We start from the raw sequence: 12,560 nt of genomic DNA, 5'->3' as shown, positions 1-12,560 counted from the left end.
ATCACATAATAAAACATAACCATTAATTAAAAAAACACAACGACAGTATTCAACCGTCACACGACACAACGACTCATCTACTTGGCCGGACGGACCGACCTGCTCTGATACCTATTGTAACACCCCGTTTTCCCAACATAAAAATTTCACATATAAATCAGAGTCATTCAACATAAACGGAATGCTACACTTCTTAAAAATCATAAATGGAATAAATAACAATTCACCCTTCATAAATTGGTCAACATAAACATTCAAAAACTTTGCAGCAGATTTTAATTCAACAACATAATTAGTCTTGGCACGAAGGCCTCATCAAAACATCTCATAATAATCCAAAAACTAAATCATAGTCATGTAAAATCATAAGCAGTACGTAAGGAATAGAAAATAGCCACAAAAGTTCACATCCCATTACGTATCAGAGCACCTAAAGACACAGTGCGAGATAGCCACTCACGACAGCAATCAACAACTACTTATTCTCAATCACCTTAGATTGATTGATTGCAAGGATTCTACAGACTTCTCTTCTCTGGTTCTTCTCTTCTCTAGGTTTCTCCTCTTTCTCCAAAACAGTTTTGCACGTAATATATTTTCTAACTCTAGCTCTCCTTTTTATATAAACCTTAACCTATTTATTTTCTCTTAATTCCAATTCTGCCCCAAAGCCTCATTATTCTAAATAATTATATTTCTCCGCTAAATATATTCTTCCACTAAATATATTCTTCCACTAAATATATTCTCCCACTAAATATATTCTTCCACTAATTATATTCTCCCACTAATTATATTCTTCCACTAAATATATTCTAATAAATAATAAAATAAAACCACTCAATAAAATATCAACATATCACATAATTAAATAAATCATATAATTCGACTTTATCTCAAGAAAAATAAATAAATAACAGGGAGGGCGTTACATGAGTAGTGCATGTGTTTTGTTGAGGCAATTGATATGTTTGCTTAGTCATGGATGGATGTCTTGAATGGTGATTTTCCTTGAAAGTGTTAACTTGATGACCATGCTAATGATGTTGAACTTAATGACGGTGTTTGTGTTTTTGTTTATGTCGATGAATTATGGTATGATAATTACATTGTTGGGTGTTGGTGTGTTGCATTTATACATGTTAAATGTTGATGATTGGATGCGGTGATTGCATGATTGGATGCTAGGGGAAGAAGACCCAATATCTCTTACTTTCATCAATTTGGATGTACCTGTTACATTCTAAATAACAAGCTCTACCTAAAGAAATTTGATGCCAAGGCCCAAAGAGGAATCTTTTTATGTTACTCTCAAAGGTCAAAGGCATACAAAGTGTATAATTCAGAGACACTCTGTGTTGAAGAATCAATGCACGTTAAATATGATGACAAAGAGCCTAGAACTGAAACTCCAGAGCAAGGTGAAAGTTTTACAAATATGCAGGTGCCTGAAGATACAATAGAACCTGATCAGACTCTAGAGTCTAAAGATAGTCCAGAAGTTGAACCCACTCCAGAAGCTCAAGATGAAGTAGCTTCTGATGAAGCTCAAGATGGTTCTCAGCAAACTAATCAATCCAAGAATACTTTCAAGTACAAGTATTCACATCCTGAGGATCAAATCATTGGAAACAAAGAAAGTCCTAGAAGAACAAGATCATATTTCAGACAAGAAGAGTCTATTATGGGATTGTTATCAGTGATAGAACCTGCTACAGTTGATGAAGAACTATCAGATGATGGATGGATAATAACTATGCAAGAAGAACTCAATCAATTTCAGAGAAATGATGTGTGGGATCGAGTACCCAAGCCTCAGCAGAAGAACATTATTGGAACAAAATGGGTATTCAGAAACAAGCTGAATGAACTAGGTGAAGTAGTCAGAAACAAAGCTAGACTAATTGCTCAAGGTTACAGTCAACAAGAAGGCATTGATTATACTGAAACATTTTCTCCAGTTGCAAGATTGGAAGCAATCAGATTACTTCTATCCTATGCAGTAAATCATGGCATTATATTATATCAAATGGATGTAAAGAGTGCATTTCTCAATGGAGTGATATCAAAAGAAGTGTTTGTCAAGCAACCTCCTGGTTTTGAGGATCTGAAGTATCCTGACCATGTTTATAAGCTTAAGAAATCACTATATGGTCTTAAACAAGCTCCTAGAGCCTGGTATGATAGACTAAATAATTTCTTAATTAAAAATGATTTTAAAAGAGGACAGATTGACACGACACTCTTCAGAAGGACTCTTGAGAAAGACATTCTTGTTGTGCAGATACATGTTGATGATATAATATTTGGTTCTACTAATGCATCTCTTTGCAAGGAATTCTCTAAGTTAATGTAGGATGAGTTTGAAATGAGCATGATGGGAGAATTGAAGTTCTTCCTTGGAATTCAAATCAATCAGCGCAAAGATGGAGTGTATGTTTATTAAACAAAGTACACTAAGGAGCTTATGAAGAAGTTCAAGCTTGAAGATTGTAAAGTGATGAACATTCCAATGCATCCAACCTGCACCTTAAGCAAGGAAGATACTGGATCAAAGGTAGATCAGAAGCTCTATAGTTGTATGATTGGTTCTTTGTTATACCTCACTGCATCTAGGCCAGATATTTTGTTCAGTGTATGCCTGTGTGCAAGATTCCAGTCAGATCCTAGAGAATCTCTTTTAACTGCTGTTATGAGAATCTTCAGGTATCTGAAAGGAAATCTTGGACTCCTCTATAGGAAATCCTTACATTATAAGTTGGTATATTTACTAAGCCTTTAACTGTGGAAATATTTGATTTTATAAAGAAAAATTTGAACATGCACTTTGTGTCTGATTAAATTGCTTGTCTCTGAATAGAAATTTAGGTTCTGAAATAGTTCAGAAGCCATAGCCCATCAGAAGCTCTTCACTGAGGTTCTGAGGAAAATGTGCTTCTGAAGATGACATCAGCATCTGAACTCCAGAAGCTGGATTTTGTGCTTCTGAATAGCAGAGTTAGTGGAAACGTTGGAAGTTACTTTTTGGTAGCACCTGTCCTACTAACTTGAAAGTTACTCTGAGAAACTCTGACGTGGCTTAAGTGTATTGGTGTATAACGTAAGAGGGCAATGATGAATTTATGCTTTGAATGTACTATCTCGCGCCCCCTAAGTCATTAATGTTATATTTGTTTGTCCCCTTCTGAATTGCAATCGTTTTTGCTAAAAACACTTAGATAATATCATACACTTCTCACCTCACAACTTACACTTTCTGCTTTTAGATCGTTTCTCTGCAAAAATCATCTTTTCCAAAATCAAAACCTTAGAACCCTAAAACCTTCATCAGTCTCAATGGCATCTTCTAATTCAAATCAAGTAACCTCCATGCAACTGGATTCTGCAGAATCTCTGCAGATAAAAGGAAGAACGATGAAACGGGAAGAATGGCAGTTAACAGTCCAAGTGGAGAATCTAGTGGATTTTGTATCTCTTGCTCGTCATGACTGTGATTTGTTAGGATATCTGAGAAATCAAAACCTATTAGGTTACTTCATAATGCTGGATGGACCAACCTATGAAAACTTGGTAAAGTACTTCTGGGTAAGAGCATAGATCTACGACAAATATGCATCCAAAGCTGAAGAAGATCACATGGTTCTTCTTGATCCTAGTCTTAAAGGAAAATCAAGAGCATAAATGGGTTTGAAATAGTTTACAAGAACTGAAATTCGCTCCAATGTAATAGGGATTCCAGTCACCATTACTGAAGAAATGATTGGAAAAGCATGCAGAAGAGAAGTTGAAGGAGCCTTTCATTGGTCCTTGAATAAAAAGACAAGTGATTGGATACCAGTGGTGAAGAAGACTTTATTCAAAGGCAAGAAGTTATGGAAAAAGAACATAAAGTTCTTCAGAAGCTGATGCAAGAGTGTTTTCTACCCAAGGGAGGTGGTGTAGATCAACTGTCTCTAGAGCATAAAGTGTTTTTACACTTCCTGATCTCATATGAAAAGGTGAATCTACCAAGATACATCTTCCACCATATGCTATGGGCTTTGGAGAAAAGTCAGCAGAAAGATAGAACTTTTATTCCTTATGGAAGACTTCTGTCTGAAATCTTTCATCAACGAAGAATCCTGAAGGCAGTCAAGTTGTTCAAGACAATTACTGATCATCAATTGGTTACAATGGTTGGAAAGTACATCAATGGTACAACTCTAAGGAACATGAATTTGGTACAGGAGGTCATCAAGATGGATACTGATTTGCAGGAGTCAAACATTCTATCAAATCTGATGGACGATTTTCCCCCAATTTGCAAAGAAGATCCTCCAGAAGTAAGAGTTCATTATGTGTATGAGCATTGGAAAACTACTGGGGAAACTATCAAATACAGTGACATTCCAGACACCATGTATGGTGGTTCACTGCCAATTGCTTCCAAGAAGAGGAAGTTTAAGAAAAAAGCAACTTCAGAAGCTGTTAATGATGAAGAAGCTTCTGAACCTCAACCTAAGAAAGCCAAGAAGGAGAAGGCTGTTATTTAGTTGAATGTAGTTGGTTCAGCTTTACCAACTATTCAAGAAGAGGTTGAAGATCTGGAACCTGTCCAGATCATTGGGCAAAGAACTAGAGGGAAGAAATATATTGGTTCATCAATTCCTGTTCAACCAAAGATCAGTAAGAAGAAGAGAACTTCAATTTGAAAGTTGAAGGAATCTCAATACATCTTGCAAGAAGAAGAAGATGTGGAAGCTACTGAACTGGTGACAAGAGAAATGAGAAACAAGAAAGCTGCAAATGCTGCTGCACTTCAGAAAGCTATGCAAATAGCTAGAGAAATTGAAGTCCCTGATTATAGCATCATAAGGGAAGATGCCGGTGAAAGTGCACAGAGGGTTATAGAGGCTGCTAAAGAAGTTCAAGAGACGGTGTCAGCAGAAGCTGGAAGTTTGTTGAAGATGTCAGCTAAAGTTCATAAAGCAGAAGCTTCAGGTACTGAAGAACACACTTCAGAAGTTGCTACAGAAGATCCAAAAGGTAAAAGTCCTATTCATAATGCTTCTGATGGTATAGCATATCTAGAATTTGTCTTCACTTTCATCTAGCTCAAATACATCCTCAACCCCTTCATCATCAAACCTTGATTCATCTAGTGAATACACTCCTATGGTTCCATCTGTTCTAGAAAGAATAAATAACCTAATTCAAAGACACATAGATGTAGGTCAGAGACTACCCGAAGGTCATTGGGCTAGACCTGATTTCTTAAATCCTATTCAATCTATTGCTCTTGACTTTGACATTCCCACTACATCTACAACTACTGAACCTCAACCTTCAAACATCAATGATGATTCTCTAATTGTTAAATTGTCAGAACATTACAAAGGAGAACCGCCAATTTTTGTTGTTAAAATTGCCTCTGAAATAACTTCTGAGGAAGTTGCTTCATAAAACCCCCAACAACAACAACCTGAACATAGGCTAGAATCTCCAAAACCTGCTCAACAAGAGTCTCTTTTACATGAATCATCTGATTTTGATACTAACACTCTAGTATCAGAAGATCAAACTCAGGAGGAATCTCAAATCATTATAGCCTTATCTACTTACTTAGCTACAAATGAACCTAAACAAATTTTTGAAGTTGAATTCATAGAATCTAATTTAGATGCTGGAGATGGGATTCCTATTCAAACTGGAACTACTTTAGACCCATCTTTACCATATGTATTAGAACGTGTTGATGATCCACCCATTGTCCCTAATAGTATTCCTGCTATTGAGATCAACACCACAACCATCATAGCTACTGAACCCATATCAATCATAACTCTAGGTGAACCCTCTTCCTTAAATAATCCTTAACTCACAAATGTCACAGGCCCACATACCTTACTTTTAGATCCTGGTATATTAAAATAGGCATGTGAACAGATATTCAAGGACTTGAACAAACTGGTAAAGACCAGAACCAACTTTGATCATGAAAAGGACTACGTCAGTGAGTGGACTTCTTTGAGAAACCGAGTGGATTACATGATGTGTGAACTTCAGAAGTTATCTTTAGAAGCTCATGACAAAGCTCTAAAAGATATTCATAACTGGTTCAATGGAGTAGCAAAGAATATGGAGGAAGTGAAAATCAAAAGGGATGAGGAGAAGAACAAACTATACTTATCAGACACACCCATCTACCGGGATGCTTCAGCATTATCTCTTCAGGTGTACACTCTGAGAATCTGGATCTCAGATGGTTGACTAAGATGAAAATCCAAACTGATGCTCCTATTCTTGAGAAGCTAAAGGGTGATTCTGAAATGGAGAAGGAAAACAAGCAGATGAAGAAAGAACTGTTTGAGCAAAGGTTACTTGTAACACCCCGTTTTCCCAACATAAAATTTCGTAATAAATCAGAGTATTTAAATCATAAACGGAATGTCACATACTACTTGAAAGTCATAAAGTGGATAATTAACATTTATCCTTCAAAATTCAACATCATAAAATCTGAACTCCGCAGCGGAAAATAGTTCAACATAATAAAAGTCTTTGGCACGCAGGCCTCATCAGAAAAATCTCATAAGTTCTGATTCAATATTTATTCATAAAAAGTTCATAAATGACACGTAAGGAATAGAAGTAAAAGCAAGCCCCATCCCGTTACGTATCAGAGCACCTAGACACAATGTGAGGAGTCCACTCACAACCGCCACTAGTCTTTATTACCTGCAAGTTACCCATACGAAGGGCAACATTTTCAAGCAGAAGGGGTGAGATGTCGCAGTCAACAAATTAAACATATAATTCATCAAAATGCATTTAACAACATAAAACATCATTAACATATCAAACATTTAGCACTTAGCATCATATTAAATCATAATCAAATATCATCTTTAATTCATAGGCAAATATCATCTTAAAATCATCAGACATCTTATTCAACTCAACACTTGACTCGACGATGCGACTCAACTTGACAATGCAACTCTTAACATCTTAAACCTTCGTAAAAACTTCTTGATATGCAAATGCATGTGGTACCATTCAGGGCATCAAGCCCCCAACATATATGAGCGTAAATAGGCTCTTCAACAAAGTGAGCAAAAGCTGCCGGGCCTCAAGCCCCCAACGTAGTTTGAGCATTAAGCTGCCGGGCATCAAGCCCCCATCTTTAGTTTGAGCATTAAGCTGCCGGGCCTCAAGCCCCCACCTTTAGTTTGAAAATTAAGCTGCCGGGCCTCAAGCCCCCATAAATTTTTGGACTAACTTGGGATTAGTTATGCTAAGTTTTCTTAAAGTTTTCTGAGGACCCACTTGGAATATTTTCTTCATAACTCAAAATCTACACATAATTTTCTAGTCACTCGAAATCCGTTAGAAAGCTAACTCAATTATCTACAACTTTCATGTTTACACCAAAAGCTAATTCAACACGGAAACGGGTGAAAAAGACACAAGAACATAAAAATCGAAGTTCTGACAGCACGCAACGAAAACACAACAAGCAGTCACCCATGAGGGGCTGCCTTGCTGCGCTCAAGCGTGGAAAGCTGCGCCCAGGCGTGGGAAGGCAGTAGTCAGTGACCTGCGCAGCAGCTCTGTGCAGTCCTGGTTTTTCCCGGTTTTACCGTTTCGTCCGTAAAAACCTAACCGTTACTCCGAATCCGATTCCGTTTTCGCCTACGCGTTCTATTCGACAAATCCTATCATATTTTACTGAAAAATCATATTTTTAAATCTCCAAAACTGCATATCCTAGAATCACTTATTTCTCAAAAACACTTAAAATCACTTTTTCTCAGAATCTCAATTTTCATCAAATCTCATGGTACTATCATCCAAACAGCATCTAATTATCACCCTATGGAATATCTAAGGTCTGTACACAAGTTCTACATCAATCCAACAAGTTTTCATCATCTAATCATCAAATCTCTCTCAAAACCCTAATTCTGAAAACCTCACAAACTCAACCTACAACATGTTAAATCTAATTATCAGAATTACAGACTTAATATTACTGAGAGTTAGTCTCACCCTTACCTTAGATTATTTTTCTGAATTCCAACGGCTGCGTTCTTCGTTCTTAGGGTTCTCGCAGACTTCTCCTCTTTTCTCCTCTTTCTCCAAAAATCGGTCTAACACAAAAACTCTTTCTAACATAAGCTTCCTTATTTATAATACTAATCACTCTTCCTAAATCTATTTAGGCCCAATAACTTATTCTTCCTTCTATTCTAACCTCCAATTCTACTTACACTAATAATTCTCATATTCTAATAAATAATAGAATAATGCCACATAATAAAATACTAACACCTCAAATATATAAATAAATCACATAAATAGATTATAACTTAATAAAAATATATAAATAAAAGGAGGGCGTTACAACTCTCCCCAACTTAAAAGAATTTCGTCCTCGAAATTCAAAGCACAAGAAAAATAAATTTAGTTATTGCTTCTTCAAACAAAACACAAAACCACATCAAAGTTAGTCAGTTAAACATGATCACGTAATAAAACATAACTACTAACTAGAAAACATGACGACACGACACAACGACACATCTACTTGGCCGGACGGACCGACCTGCTCTGATACCAATTGTAACACCCCGTTTTACCAACATAAAAATTCGTAATAAATCCGAGTATTTAAATCATAAACGGAATGTCACATACTACTTAAAAGTCATAAAGTGGATAATTAACATTTATCCTTCAAAATTCTACATCATAAAATCTGAACTCCGCAGCGGAAAATAGTTCAACATAATAAAAGTCTTTGGCACGTAGGCCTCATCAGAAAAATCTCATAAGTTCTGATTCAATATTTATTCATAAAAAGTTTATAAATGACACGTAAGGAATAGAAGTAAAAGCAAGCCTTATCCCGTTACGTATCAGAGCACCTAGACACAATGTGAGGAGTCCACTCACAACCGCCACTTGTCTTTATTACCTGCAAGTTACCCATACGAAGGGCAACATTTTCAAGCAGAAGGGGTAAGATGTCGCAGTCAACAAATTAAACATATAATTCATCAAAATGCATTTAACAACATAAAACATCATTATCATATCAAACATTTAGCACTTAGCATCATATCAAATCATAATCAAATATCATCTTTAATTCATAGGCAAATATCATCTTAAAATCATCAGACATCTTATTCAACTCAACACTTGACTCGACGATGCGACTCAACTTGACAATGCAACTCTTAACATCTTAAACCCTCGTAAAAACTTCTTGATATGCAAATGCATGTGGTACCATTCAGGGCATCAAGCCCCCAACATATATGAGCGTAAATAGGCTCTTCAACAAAGTGAGCAAAAGCTGACGGGCCTCAATCCCCCAACGTAGTTTGAGCATTAAGCTGTCGGGCCTCAAGCCCCCATCTTTAGTTTGAGCATTAAGCTGTCGGGCCTCAAGCCCCCATCTTTAGTTTGAGCATTAAGCTGCCGGGCCTCAAGCCCCCATCTTTAATGAGTATGCAATGGACTCAATATTCCTACAACTTAGACAACATCATGAACATCTCTTATAATTCCATTAACATGGACCACTTCTTAGATATTTACAACTTGGACCGACTCATACAACTTTGTATCATTAAATGGTCAACAGCAGCAAACAACGACAAATGCAGCATATAACAGTGCTTAAATAACATATCATCATTAAAGGAATGAATCATATCCACTTAACATCATAAAATCTCATAATATTATGCATCATACAATACTCACATAATATATCCCAACATATCAACAACAATAACAACATATAAATTAATCAATTACATTCATATCAGAGTCCAAAAACATTCTTCAAAAGCAATTCAAGTTCGATCGATAAGACATAAGTCAAATCCTCATAAAACACCTCAACTAAATCTCTAATACTTAAGTTGAAGTTGGGAAACCAACCATAAATTTTTGGACTAACTTGGGATTAGTTATGCTAAGTTTTCTTAAAGTTTTCTGAGGACCCACTTGGACTATTTTCTTCATAACTCAAAATCTACACATAATTTTCTAGTCACTCCAAATCCATTAGAAAAATAACTCAATTATCTACAACTTTCATGTTTACACCAAAAGCTAATTCAACACAGAAACAGGTGAAAAAGACACAAGAAAATAAAAATCGAAGTTCTGATAGCACGCAACAAAAACACAACAAGCAGTCACCCATGAGGGGCTGCCTTGCTGCGCTCGAGCGTGGAAAGCTGCGCCCAGGCGTGGGAAGGCAGTAGCCAGTGACCTGCACAGCAGCTCTGTGCAGTCCTGGTTTTTCCCAGTTTTACCGTTTCGTCCGTAAAAACCTAACCGTTACTCCGAATCCGATTCCGTTTTCGCCTACACGTTCTATTCGACAAATCCTATCATATTTTACTGAAAAATCATATTTTTAAATCTCCAAAACATCTTATCCTAGAATCACTTATTTCTCAAAAACACTTAAAATCACTTTTTCTCAGAATCTCAATTTTCATCAAATCTCATGGTTCTATCATCCAAACAGCATCTAATTATCACCCTATGGAATATCTAAGGTTTGTACACAAGTTCCACATCAATCCAACAAGTTTTCATCATCTAATCATCAAATCTCTCTCAAAATCCTAATTCTCAAAACCTCACAAACTCAACCTACAACATGTTAAATCTAATTATCAGAATTACAGACTTAATATTACTGAGAGTTAGTCTCACCCTTACCTTAGATTATTTTTCTGAATTCCAACGGCTGCGTTCTTCGTTCTTAGGGTTCTCGCAGACTTCTCATCTTTTCTCCTCTTTCTCCAAAAAGCGGTCTAACGTAAAAACTCTTTCTAACCTAAGCTTCCTTATTTATAATACTAATCACTCTTCCTAAATCTATTTAGGCCCAATAACTTATTCTTCCTTCTATTCTAACCTCCAATTCTACTTACACTAATAATTCTCATATTCTAATAAATAATAGAATAATGCCACATAATAAAATACTAACACCTCAAATATATAAATAAATCACATAAATAGATTCTAACTTAATAAAAATATATAAATAAAAGGAGGGCGTTACATTACTTGCGGCTGAACTTCAAAGGAAGATGATTGATCAACAGGAAGAAGCAAGAATCAGAGAGGAAACTCTTATAAAGGGTTACAATGAGCTTAAAGAAGATATGCAGAAGCAAACAAAGAAGACAAACAGTATGATTCAAGACTTGATGGAGATGGTGAAGAAACAAGCACAACTTTAGATTGAACACACTGTTTAGCTTGTTTACTTTATTGTTTGTTCTTATGAATTTTGTTGCACTATTTTACTTCTGAATACATTATTGCTTCTGAACATGCTTTATATTTTTACTTATTTTTGGAATTTTCTCACTATGTTTTTCTCACTTCATCTTTTTGTCTATATTTTATCTTTTTGTTGATGACAAAAGGGGGAGTAGTTGTATAGTATTTATTTATAGGCTCTGAGCCCCATTAATTTAATTCTAAACAAGTTAAATTAATAGGACCTTCTTCTCATCTCTTAGTATATTAATTTATTGTGAGATTATTCTGAGTAAAATTACGCTTTTAAAGATGAATTTAATTAACTTGTATAGAACTTAGGGGGAGCTTACAAACCTCACCTTCAAGGACTATTAGATTTAGGGGGAGCTTACAAACCTCATACCCTAAAAGTCAACTTGATAATTAGATTAACAACAATTGAACATTTTAAATACAAGTGTTTGTCATCATCAAAAAGGGGAGATTGTTGGAACAAAATGTATTTAACATTACCCTTTGAGTTTTAATGATAACAAGGTATTAAAAATTATCAATTGGATATGCTAATATTTGTTCAAGTGTACAGGACCATAGAAAAAAATTTCTATGTCTTTATTAAGCATAGGTTATGGAAAAACAAATGAGAGCAATTGAATCAACAAGAAGGAAGCTTGAAGCGTCTAAAGACAAGAGGTTCTGCAGGCAAGAGGTCTTGAAAAAGCTGACGTCATCAGAAGCACTCTCATCAGAAGCTAGTTCACCAGAAGCTGACGTCATCAGAGGTTCTGAAGATCATCAGGAGTTGAAGATCATCAAAAGTCTAGAAACATGAAGCAACAACTAATTCAAAAGGAATTGAAGGCATTAGATGCTTATTCTTTGGAGAACGTTGAAAAAAGGACAATAGTACGAAGTGTACAACCACTATCTCCACTACTCTGTTTTGTGTCTGCAATAGTACAAGAATAACAGTTGTGCCTACACTGGTGTTTCTACATACTTGTAATGGATTTGAAATTGATCCTTCATAGGACAATAACCAAATCATGCAACAGATCATTGGTGATTTGATCAAGCTTCAAATGACTGTTTTTTGGATGTGTTGGCAATCAACAACGTCTCTTTCACACCTCTATATAAAGGAGCGAAGACTTGAAGAATTGCAAGACTCACATAACAATTTACTAGTGCCAAAACTCTGATGAAATTGTTCCTCGTCAAAGTTCACTTAGAATTTCTTAACAACTTTCATATATTAGAAATTATAGAGTCTT

The sequence above is a fragment of the Medicago sativa genome, chromosome 8 (genome assembly GCF_051527215.1).
Source record: "Medicago sativa cultivar Bolivia chromosome 8, Bolivia_mono, whole genome shotgun sequence".
NCBI lineage: Eukaryota > Viridiplantae > Streptophyta > Magnoliopsida > Fabales > Fabaceae > Medicago > Medicago sativa.
This window is presented reverse-complemented; position numbering follows the sequence as displayed.